The following is a 13,139-nucleotide window of genomic DNA, read 5'->3' as shown; positions in this document are numbered from 1 at the left end:
ATACTATGATTAATATTTTTCTTAAGAGATACTTCCATTAAAATTGTAACAGGAAGAAAAGCTGTCTTCAGAAATGGTTAAGAAAAATGAGTACAGTTTGAAGTTATCTAAAATAATCAGCATGGGTCCAAGCAGAATTGAAATCAGATTATAAATGTGCTCTTTCAGAGCATTAACATTTTTATATAGTAAGTTGAATCTGTTGCTAAATGGAGGATTTAATGTAGCTATCAGAAAAGTCATAGTTAGATACTGAAATATGTAATTTATTTTGGGTCTTCACAATTACAAACTTAACAGGAAAAGGAGGTCACTGTAGAAATGTTACATCCCTACATTTAAATATCTAATTCAAAAAGTGAATATGAAGTAGTAGATAATGCAAAGTCTAAAACACATTATTTGGTAGCCAAAAAAATAAAGCAAAAAAGCACCAACTAGTACAATCATAGAACTCTATTAGGACCTAAGAAAAGTACCATGCTGTCCTTCCTGATTTTTAAGTATTCTGAAGGAGGCACATCAATTGTATAAGCATCTAAATGACAAACAAACAAACTTCCTAGGATTATTATATTTATCACATACTTTTTAATGGAAAAAAATATGGAACTGTTTATATACAAATTTATTTCCCCTCCAAATATTCGCTTTATGAACAAAACACTTCCTTACATTCCCATGCTAAAAATGATCACTATTATCAACAGATGGTATGTATTCAAAATTACTGGAAGCACAATATTCATGTATCTAATAGAGTTTTATTGTGTCTACTATGCATTTCATCTTCTTCACTCTGCCTTGGACTACTCTTACCTGCTCCACTCTGATATTTCTTGAGTAGAACTTACCAGGCTTCAGTTCCACTTCTGGAACTGAAGTTCCACAACATTACATTTCAGAACTAAGTTGATTGACTTAAGAATATGAAGGTGATTTCATCAGAGTCAATCAGAGGTCATCTAGGTCTTTCATTGCAGAGAAAAGTATTGTTATTTTCTGTTACAATAATGTAAGTCCAGGGTTAATAATGGATACCATATTGATACAAAGTCTACAAAGAGCCTTTGTAAGTAGAGAGTAAGTCAGACAAATAACTGGGATAGGTAGCATCACTGGACATCCAAAAAGTAACTATATAATTGTGCTTAAAGCCATTCCTCTTCATTTTTAGTTATATGAGCTACTGAATAACTCTCTCTCCTTCTCTGTCTCTTTGTCTCTCTGTGTTACATAAACTATTTTTATTAGATTTTTGCCATTTGTAACTGAAATAGTGCCAACCTACACTTACATATGTGTGTGTATCTTGATGGAGAATAAGAAATAGACATAAATTCTAGTGATGCAATTGACTAAAAACAAAATTCATCCACTTACTTAAAATTGCAGCACTTGTTTCCTCTTTGAATAGTATGGAAGCTAGAATCTATGACTGATAGTTTTTGCCTCGATCAAAAACCACTTAATCTAGGACTGAGGCTGTGGCTTAAGTGATAGAGCAGTTACCTAGCAAGTGCAAGGCTCTGAGCTCAATCTCTAGTACCACACAAAAAAATTATCAAATCTAATCATTTGATTTTGATGAATGAATGCTCAAAGACAATTAAATCTGGAATAAGTTGAATATCTCTTAGTATCTTTATAACTCCAAACCAGAGGGGAAACATAACACCAGTTTCTATATCAATGTATACCATTCTACAAACTATTTCAGGAATGAAGCAATTATGGATAAGTACAGAAAAATCTCCTTATAGGAGATTTACTGATTCCAGTGAGGTAGCATGCTATGGTGGATAGCAGCAAGAGCTACGAAGTAGGAAGTCTAAGTTTTGAAGAATAGCTCTAACTCAGAATTCCTTCCCCGTAAAGTGGAAATGTTAATTCCGCAAGCTGGTTTTAAAAATTTATTCCTGAAAGGTATAAAAAGCTCTTACCACACTCTATGGCACAAACAAAGTGATCAAGATATGCTATAAGTGATCAATATATCATTATTATCTGCAGTGTTTATAATGACCAAAGTACTCAAAAAACATAATTCCCTTTTGTTTGAACATTAGCCTACAGATGTTTTGAAGAATTCTATGTGAAAATCATTTAAAAAAATCTCTCAGCACATGAACTCAATTCAACCTTAGTAAGATACTGCTTTTGACTGCCAACCCAGTATATTTGACACTTCCGCACACATTGCCTGTTATTTCTGGCTAGGAAAAAGAATAAATAAATAATTGTCCATCTGGCAAAGTATTTCTTCACCTATATATGAATGAGAAATAGAAATCATTTCTAATGTATATTTTCCAGATGCAATAATTATCTTCTTTTTACAGCTAAACCACTGATTACTGTGGAAAATATTGTCAGCATAGTACATATTCCAAAATATCTGGCTGTGAAAGGGGAAAATATTATAAAACAAAACCCTAAACACAATCCAAACAGAAGCCATATCAAATATATATATTTGTGCCTATACTCATGGGCAAGGAAAGGAGAAAAATTCCCCCATGTCTAGTGATCCACTGGAATGAAAGTCTGAAATTACCTTTAGAATGTTGACAACTAAACCCTGCACTTGCTATTTTAACAGGTGAATACTCAAGGCCATCAATTCTCTATTTGTAAAAGCCAAGGAAAAAGCCAGTCCCCACACAGCAGTGCCTCTGGCTGCCACTAAAAAAGAATGAAGGCTGGCTATTTTTAGGTTCGGGGTAAGCAATCAGCCAAAGCTCAGCAGTGCTGCAAGAGCATGTGCAGAAAACAGACTTTAGCATTGTGTCAGAACTCCCCGAGCATCCCAATAGCTTACCTAGACACCCAAACTTCTGCTGTGTTTCTTGTGCTCACCACTACCTGTGACACTTACCACTTTGCTCAAAGATCTTATTCCTAGCCCTATCTTGTTGCTGTTTTTTGTTAGTTTTGAGGCTGGCCTCAAACTTGAGATCCTTCTGCCTCCACCTCCTGATTGTTGGGATTACCATTGTGCCACCACTCCTAGCTCCTGAGACTTTAAGATCTCAGTTACCGCTAGACCTTGAACCCATGAAATTTTTCTTATTAGTACATGCACTAAAAAAGAAAGAAAAACCCCATAAATACTGTTCAGCTGACTCCATGATGAACAGTGGGTTTAAAATAATAATCCATTCCTCATTTCTAAGTCATGGCATTGCTAACACTGCTGAAAACAACAGGAAAGTAAATGCTAATAACATAAGGAACGGAAGGACAAGCAATTGTACGAAGGAAGAAGAAACAGATTATTATGTTTTGATACTTCAAAGAAAGCCATGAAAGGGAATCAGAAGACTGATACTCAACAATGTGCATTATTTTATCTTTGTTGAATGATAACACAGAAGGCTAATATGTCTCAGAGTGTATATGTGTGAAGTTTCATGCTTTGCTTGCATAATATCAATGAAATGGACTTGTGTCATTTCCAGGTGGAAAGCTGGGTTGTAATGGAAGAAATTATTCTACATTAGATTATGGTTTCTCCTCATAGCACTTTATAATTTATAAAGTATATACATATTTTTATATTCATAGGTATTGCTATCAAAACAGTAATAAAAGGATGCATTTTTTTCTCTTTCTAAAATGATACTTTGTTGTGTGACATGCACTTTTATATATGAAATACAATTTTGAAATATAAAATACATACATTATAAAATTAATAGAGAATCTAGGTCAAACAAAAGTAAATCCAACCTTAATTTTATAGAAATGTTTTGTCTCTATAAGAATTCATTTGAAATAATGGCTTAAATTGCATGGCATAATGACCTCAAAAGTGTAGTTCAACCTGTCTTTATAAATGTGCTTTCATATCCCTAAAATGAAAAATGATAAAATAATAATGAAAATAAATTGATATTTTATTTTGTATTTTTATTTTATTCTAAATCAAATTCAATAGGCAGATGCAATTGAAAGGGCTTATTCTCAGTGAGCCAGTATTGTGTAGACATCAGCCTGGTTTAGAATGAAGTCTCTCTCATGAATGAGGGTACAGTTTGCCAAAAATAATCTATTGTATCTTCCTCTCAGTCCAGTAATTGAAAATAGGGATGACTGTTTCCTCATGATATGGTTATGAGAACTAAATTAGGGACATATTTTCACATTACCTAGTGTTTTCTAATCATTTCATTGATAGTATATTCCGTTTCTTAGAAATCTTGTTCTCTTGTATAATTTCAACTGTCACCTCCATGTGGATGATTCGCAAATATTTATATGTAAGTTGAACTTCAGATTCTGTCCTCCATCACAAAAGCCTGCCCTATATACCCATCTGGATATCCAATCAACAATTCCAAATTTATGTCTGAAATGACAGTTCTCACTGCCCTCCACTTTTGATACTATTCTTCATTTTTGACTCCTGTTACTTTTAGCATCATCTCCACAATTATCCAGGCAGATTAGCTATTTTCAAGATCCCAAAATATGTTTCATGAAACATTAGATAAATGGGCTTTTATTAACTACATGCCATGGAGTTCTATGATGAAACATATCTGGGAAACTTAGTTAAAAAGATAAGGAAATATATTTACTGCCGGATTCCAAATCAACCAGAATATGCATTGCACTATGAAACAATAAGAAAAGGATGTAGTAAGCAGCATTTCCTTAAGTTTTATGACTATATAATTCTTTTTGGGGATGCAGGGAGAAACAGAGAAGGTCCACATGGAATAATGAACGTTCCACAGAGAACTCTTTGGGTGGTTATTATCATGGTAACTGCCAACTAGTCTGTTTTCCTCATTGCCCATATAAATAATAATTTTTTTAATTGTTGTGCTGGGTGGGAGTACATTGTAGCATTTACAGAAGTTCTTATAGCATATCAAATATATCATATTTGAATTCATCCCCTTCACCATTCTCCTTTATCTCCCCCTCCCCCATTCCTGGAATAGTTTCAACAGGTATCATTTTTCCATTTGCATACACGTATACACAGTATTTGCACTATATTTATCCTCCCACACCTTTTCCCACTGCCTCCTCCCTTCCACTGGTGCCAACCCTCCCAGGTAGGAATTGTCCCACCTTCTGTTTTCTTATTTTGTAATGGAAAAAAATGACATTTTTGTTTGTTTAAGCTAGCTAATAGGGAGTTTCATTGTGACATTTCCATGTATATATGTATTATAGCCCAAATGGGTTCATCTCCTCTATTTTTCTTCTTTCTATGTTAGTCCCTTTCTTATGGTGGTTTCAACAGGTTTAAAAATTCTATATTCATTCTTGTATAGAGAGTACATCACCATATTCACCTTCTTAATTTCCTTCTTTTACCATCCCCCCTTATATGTTACCTTCCCTTAGCATGACATGTTTTTCATAATATTACTGTATTTGTATGAAAGAAAATATGCGTCTTTTGGCCTTGTGAAGCCTACTAACTTCGCTTGGGTTGATGTTCTCCAGTTCCATCCATTTACCTTCAAGTGACAAAATTTCGTTCTTCTTTGTGGCTGAATAAAATTCCATTGTATATAAACACCACATTTTCTTAATCTATTCAATAGTGGGGCATCTTGGCTGTTTCCATAACTTAGTTAGTGTGAATAATTTTGATTCTGAGATATTTCTTCAATGTATCTGGCATGGACTAGAGGTAGGTTTTCCTTCCATTATTTTTCAATCTTTGAAGACCTCAAATTATAAGTTAAGATTTACTATGTTGGAAGAGATATAAAGACATGATCTCTATTGTCATGGAATTTGTGGGAGAAGAGAATAGGCCAGTAGAGTTCAAATTACACTCAATGCCACAGGTATATACATACCACATCACTGTTGTAAACAAAGAAATTATAACCAATGCTTATATGTTGAAGGTTTTCACATTCTCAAGAAAGTGGGACCAGGAATTTCTAAATGGAACATTTAAAAGTAACTAACATTTTCAGAACAAAATGCTCATTAGAGAAACATTAGAAGATATATGAATGCACATATAAGAATGCTAAATAATCCAGGGTATAATCTCACCCCAGACATATCCACTGCTAATGATGTGTGAAATTTTATTTTAGCTATGCAACTTGTCTACAGGTCAAGAAATTCAAAGACTTGCTTCCAAAGCTAAAGATTTCTAAGAACGAAGCTAATGCATTATCCAAAATTTTAACTTAAAAAGATAAGATGATTAAGTTTTTAAAAATTTACACCTCCTGTTCACAACATTTTACTTTACATTTCTATATATCTTAAACATGCATATGAAAATTGTATGAATGTGGTAAGTTGCTAAGTTGAGCTTCACAAAGTATAATTTATGCGGGGAAATCTTATTAAAATAGAATTTATGTTAGATTTCAAAAACAATCATCTTTATAGACTGAACATTTTTAATATCATTGCATACTTAATCCCATACCCACATTAGAATATTTCTATGATTTACATTGCTCCTAATAGTGTCTACAAATATTATTGCTGAGAGTGGAGATATGACTCACAAATATAAATGTTCCAACAAGTATAAATTTCTATATTAACCACAATCACGATTTCAAAAGAATATTTCCCAATATTTCACCAATACCTCTTATCATGCAAGGTTTTGCATTTTGTGGATAGGAGTGTGATAGTAAATGTTAAGTGACAGTAAATAATAGTAAAAAAGTAATTTCTACAATATAATAACTTCAATGTCACTATACTCAACTTTGTTCAAGTTAAGCCACAGGAACTTAAAGAATAAACTTAGGAAATTAGTGTGTCAAAAAAGAGTACAAAAGGAAAACCATAAGGTTATGTACAAGAGCGGAGGTGAGGATGGCCTTTTCTAGAAAAATAAGGTAGTATAGTGTATCTGGGATATCTAGTATACAAGTGAGAAAAAAGTGGATGTCTGAAAGACAAATACTGTTCCAGTCATGACTTTTGAAACTTATCTATTTTATGTGTGGGAGTACAGACTTTTACTTCAATGGATTTCCTAGTCTTCTCTGACAGTGTTTGTTTTTAATACATATATAGAATATAGGTAGATATTGCTAGAGATTTTTTTAAAGACAGACATTATATCCAAACATGTATATATAATATGCATAAATTATCACTTTCTATAGGTATATCCATGTATGATTACCCATATATGTATAATTATATAGGTATAAGTGTTGAAAAAACTGCAGTCATGTGAATTTATCACTCTTTATGATGCTGTGAGGATTACATTACCTTGGTCATCTTATGCCATAGACTTCTCTTAACTCATACAACTATTAGAGCAGTGTGGTATGATATGAAAATCCACTGACTTGGAACCACCTGAGTCTTAGTTCTGTATGGATCTATAAGAACTGGAGTTTCACTTTCCATATCTGTAAAATGAAGCATTAGAAAACACTGTCCAAACTTCTTTCCAGATGTGATGATCTATGTCCTTGTTATTCAATCATAGGGAGTTGAGATGGTGAAATAGCCAAACTGTTGGCCAAAATCCAGGTTTCTTTTAGTCACATCTATGCATCTTTTATCTTTAAATTTTTTTCAGTCTTCTTAATTCATATCTTAATATCTCCTTTTCTCTGAAATCCTTCCCCAACCCCTTGTTCTCTTACTCTCCTACAGTTCCTTTGCCCTCTGGTCCTTTGTGGTTACAAATTGCTATTGTACCTTGCACAAAGGATCAATCTGCATTTCAATCACACTATCAGCAGTCCTCATTAACTCAGGACAAAAATGACTCTGAAGAAACAGAATTTTACTTGCAGTGGAGATTGAAAGACTTTTTCCCAGGGATACAGTTGGTTGGGGAAGAGTGGGAATTTAAGAGAAAATTCCTGAATAACTTTCCTTTTCCCCACACTCCACTAAGATGACATTCTCTTTTGCTCATGAAACTGTTTTATTTATCTTTTTACATAGCTCCTTGGTATGGGTGGAATTGTTTCTCTTCCAGATTCATATGTTGAAGTCCTAAACCTCAGAACCTAAGAATATGACTGTATTTGGAAATAGGCTCTCTAAAGGTGGTAAGATTAAGTGAGGTAATCAGGGCAGGCACTGCACTAATCCAATCCAATTGATGTCCTTGTTAGAAAGTGAAGTAAGAACCAGACATGCCCAGAGGAAAGACCATGTGAAGACAGAAGGAAAAGATAGTTGCCTCAAAGCCAAGGAGAGAAACTTAGAAGAAAGCAACCCCAATAATACCTAAACTCTAGAATTGTGAGAAAATTCTGGTGTTCAAGGATCCCATTCTGTTGTGACATATTTCATGGCAGACTTAGCAACATAATACACTCCTTATTCTCTATTTATAGCTGAAATCACTTGATAAATTGTAACTGCAGACGAGGCCATATTAGCCTGAGTAGAATTCTCTATATACAGTAGACTAAAGAAATTCTTTTTTGAGGGATGCCTTTCACATGTCAAGGCTGCAAAATAGCCCTGGTCACCAGAAAATGGTAATTGGGGCTGCAATGAATCTGAAGAAACAAACTATAAAGTGATCCCTATCTTCTACTAGTTTCAATATCTCTTCCCCACATACAACTTAAATAACACCCCTAGAATTTACTAACCTTGTCCATATATCCATTTGTCCTATCATTTCTTCACAATCATATTATTCGTTGTCTTAAAAGTATAAAAGCGTTATGCTTTGGTCATTTCTTAAGACTTTGCTGTTTTATGAGGATCCCTATGTACTTGTAAAATTAATAAAACTTCTATGCTTTTCTCTTGTTAATTGGTTCTTACATTAATTGGGTTCCTTGATACAGTCAAAGAGCCCACGTAAGAACTGGGTGTGGGGGGGGTGGAGGTAGAGAAGATCTCTCTCTCTCTCTCCTTCTCTCTTGTTCTCTTTCTCTTTCAAACCCTCTCCACATTCCTGTTTTTTCCACTTTGGAACACACACACACACACACACACACACACACACACACACACACTTCTCCTTCATGTGACTAAACCAGTAACAACAAAGTAGATGATTAACTATAATCATTATGTTAGAATGATCTCTGTCCCTTGCATATCTTTAGATATTAACCTATTTATTCAAAACCCATTAACTAAATATCTTTTGTGCTAAGTTCAGAGCTCATCTTTAGGTGTGGGGCAGGTGGAGAAAGCACAAAAACAAAATAACACTACTAATATAATACTGAAAAATTAAACACATTAAGATATTTGTATTATATTACTAAAATAAATAAACTGACAAAACATAGTGAAAGATTTTGCACATTTTGATGGAATTATGCCAGGGGATTGCTTTTAAATGGTAGCTAACCTCCATTGGAGAAGTAAAGGAAGACTGGAGTTAGGAAAGGATTTCTTTTGAGATAAAATGGAAATCAGGCTTTAACTGAGAAAGTTATTGGTAAGAACAGTGGTAAAAGGAGGACTTATCTCTGACAACATGAAAGCTGCTCATAGGACCTTTCTTGGGAATAAGAGGTTAGGCGATGTGTAAGAAGAGGCAGGAGTAGTCAGCTGGGCCCAGATAATACATGAATTTGCATGCACCATGGAATTAACATCAATCTAGAGAAGGAAAAATATTTTCTAATTTATAAGGTAAAGTTAATTTTAAACTTGTCACTTGCAATAATCTCTGTGAATGAATTAAATTTTTTTAAGTTCATCTGTAATAATCAGTGTCTTTTAGTGCAAGGAATTTCTAAGTGAATGTGAATTTTACTCAACTTCTAATTTCCTGTAGGAACCTAAACTCAGTCAGTTTTTCCACAAAATGATAACTAAAATTAAGGCTTTATTTGAGCAAACAAAGAATAGCCCTTCACAAAGGAACTGAGAATACCCTAATTAATGATTATTCTAATTTCTCTTCCCTGTTGGAGATCACTACATACTGTTCTCTTTTTCAGCCATGGGCTATCTGTCCCTCTAGCCCAGAACATACACTGTTTAGAATAGATCAAATGGTATTATCATAATGTCTGTCTTGTATTCCAAACAAGCAGGATTTATGATGACACCCCCCTACTGGATATCACATTATAATAAAATATGCATGTGTATTTTATTTCTTTGAGCTCAATAATATATATACAATTTCTTCTGAAGCACAACTTTGGCTACATCAAAATCGCTAAATATTGGGGCTAACATTTGTCTTTAAACGTAAATTATAAGTTAAAATTTTTAATCTTAGAATACTTATATAATTGATTAGACATTCAGAAAATTTTTTTTATTTCTACATACAAGCTTTCTTTACAATTTATAAATGGTAGCTAGGATAAATATGTATAGTTGAAATCTATTCTTGCACTAGTCAAAGATCAGAGCATGAATGCTGATGTTCTCTCTAATATCTTTTCCTTTTTTATTTTACAATCCTGAGGTTTTTTAATATTTTATATACTTACTATATCATGAATTCATAGGACATAGGTTCCAGCAATTCAGGCTCCTTTCCATTTGTTCTCACAAAATGTGCTTCTCTGGGACTTCATTGGAATCCAGGTACTGTTCTCTTTGGCTTCCTTCTTTTTCTACTAATTTTTTTGTTTTACTTTTCTGAACTCCAAGTGGCTCTGGTGTGCTTAATAAACTCAATGTACACATTAATTCTCTTGGCAAGAATCTTGCCCATAACTTGTTTGTTTGTAACAATGCCAACAGCACTCTGGGTAACACTGTAGATTCTTCCAGTTTTGCCATAGTAACATTAGTGGAGCATCCCTTTTTGAATAGTACTCACTCCCTTCATGTCTACCATATCACCTTTCTTGTAGATTCACATGTATGTGACCAAAGGAACTTCATATTTTCAGTAATGGTGTAGAAAACATATTTGGACAACTCTCCTCTTTCCCTTTGTGTTTATCATTTTAGTGAATTACTGGAAGATGGTGGTTGTGGTCAACAGGCTCTCCATGTTTTTTCTCTCTTCCCCCATTACTAAGTCAAATTCCATAACTAAGTTTTACCAATGAAATACTTAAACATATCTTGATTTCATTTTATTGTTTTCATTCCTAAGGCCTTAGTAAGGGTCTTAGGATATAACCAAAACCTTCCTACACCTTTATTTAGAGCAATGCCTCTCAACACAGTCTATACTTGGTATAGTTTTAAAATTCTGATTTAATTGGCCTAGACAGAGAGACTTAGATAGCCAAAATTTTAAAAGCTTCTTTAGTGGTTTTAAAATATAGCCTAGAAACCATGTGTGGTCCCTGGATCAGATATGTCATTGTCACCTTGGGATCTTGTAAGAATGATAAATTTTACCAATCCATGAGCATGGGAGATCTCTCCATTTTCTATAGTCTTCATCAATCTCTTTCTTCAGAAGTGTATAGTTTTCCTTGTAGAGGTCTTTCACCTCTTTTGTTAGGTTTACACCTAGGTATTTGATTTTTTTGAGGCTATTGTAAATGGAATTATCTTCATGTATTCTTTTTCAGTTTGCTTATTATTAGTGTATAGAAATGCTAATGACTTTTCTATGTTGATTTTATATCCTGCTACCTTGCTATAGCTATTGATGATGTCTAGAAGCTTCTGATTAGAGTTTTATGGGTCTTTAAGGTATAGGATCATGTCGTCTGCACTTGATCATCTCAATAGATGCAGAAAAAGCCTTTGATAAGATCCAACACTATTTCATGATAAAAGCTCTAAGAAAACTAGGAATAGAAGGAAAGTACCTCAACATTATAAAAGCTATATATGACAAACCTACAGCCAGCATTATACTTAATGGAGAAAAACTGAAACCATTCCCTCTAAAATCAGGAACCAGACAAGGATGCCCACTATCTCCACTCTTATTCAACATAGTACTGGAATTCCTAGCCAGAGCAATTAGGCAAGAAGAAGGAATAAAAAGAATACAAATAGGTAAAGAAACTGTCAAAATATCCCTATTTGCAGACGACATGATCCTATGAGCACATGACAAAAGCAAGAGCACACAAGGGAGGGGTGAGGATAGGTAAGACACCTAAAAAATTAGCTAGCTTTTGTTGCCCTTAACACAGACAAACTAAAGCAGATACCTTAAAAGCAACTGAGGCCAATAGGAAAAGGGGACCAGGAACTAGAGAAAAGGTTAGATCAAAAAGAATTAACCTAGAAGGTAACACACACGCACAGGAAATCAATGTGAATCAATGCCCTGTATAGCTATCCTTATCTCAACCAGCAAAAACCCTTGTTCCTTCCTATTATTGCTTATACTCTCTCTACAACAAAATGAGAAATAAGGGAAAAATAGTTTCTGTTGGGTATTGAGGGGGTGGGGGGAGACGGAGGGGGCAGAGTGGGTGGTAAGGGAGGGGGTGGGGGCAGGGGGTAGAAATGACCCAAGCCTTGTATGCACATATGAATAATAGTAAAAAAAAGAATGATAAATTTTGTAGCCTCATCGACTGAGGGTGAAGCCCAGCAATCTTCATTTTGATAAACATTAGGTGATTTCATGGAAGCTCAAGTTTGGGAACTACTGCTATGGGTTTGTATGCCCACATCTCTCCAATTCATCAATATGATGAAACATAACTATTGCATTGTGTTAATTGCCTACTACATGTTATTTGCTGCTTTCCAAACACCTTAGTGTGGCTTATAACTTTTTAGTGTGAGTGAGGAAGCTCCTAAACATTTTAGAAAATTTTATCTGTAGCAAGCATTAGAGTTAGATCTCATGCAATAGCAAATATCTTAATGAGCCAAGAAAGTAAGGAGTTTTTATTCATTGGAAATCCTATCTATTGTCATACTATGTTACAATTGCAAGTTTTCACAGATGTTGCCAATCACCTTTAAAATTTGAAGATGTAAAAATGTTTCTTCAGGATACATATTTTGTTTTATTATTTTATCTCCCTCGCTGTCTGAGCTACTTTTAGGTATAGAGCAAATGCTAGAAACCTATTTGAATATATTGTTCAGAGCTAACATTTCTCTAGCTATAAAAAAAAGGGATAACATCAGAGGTTAGCCACTTATTAAGCATCAATCACTTGAGACATAACACACATGACATTTCAGCAAAAGGAGTAACTGTGAAAATAAAAGTGTTTTTTTAAGAAATAGGCTTGTAGAGATGTGGATACAGAGCATAAGAATCAAATGTAATAAAAGAAAAGCGGGCACAA

General features: G+C 34.0%; 1 protein-coding gene and 1 pseudogene across 12 annotated transcripts in view; both read right to left on the bottom strand.

Moving 5' to 3' along the window:
* Dmd (dystrophin) overlaps nucleotides 1–13,139 on the bottom strand; it is a 2,168,746-nt gene that overhangs the window by 2,022,530 nt on the left and 133,077 nt on the right. The gene's annotated exons all lie outside the window — the stretch shown is intronic.
* On the bottom strand, nucleotides 3,763–12,269 carry LOC109695749 (large ribosomal subunit protein eL21-like; annotated as a pseudogene).

This window comes from Castor canadensis, chromosome X (genome assembly GCF_047511655.1).
Source record: "Castor canadensis chromosome X, mCasCan1.hap1v2, whole genome shotgun sequence".
NCBI classification, from domain to species: Eukaryota; Metazoa; Chordata; class Mammalia; order Rodentia; family Castoridae; genus Castor; species Castor canadensis.
Note: the sequence above shows the minus strand (reverse complement) of the source record. Positions and strands in the feature narration are given on the sequence as shown.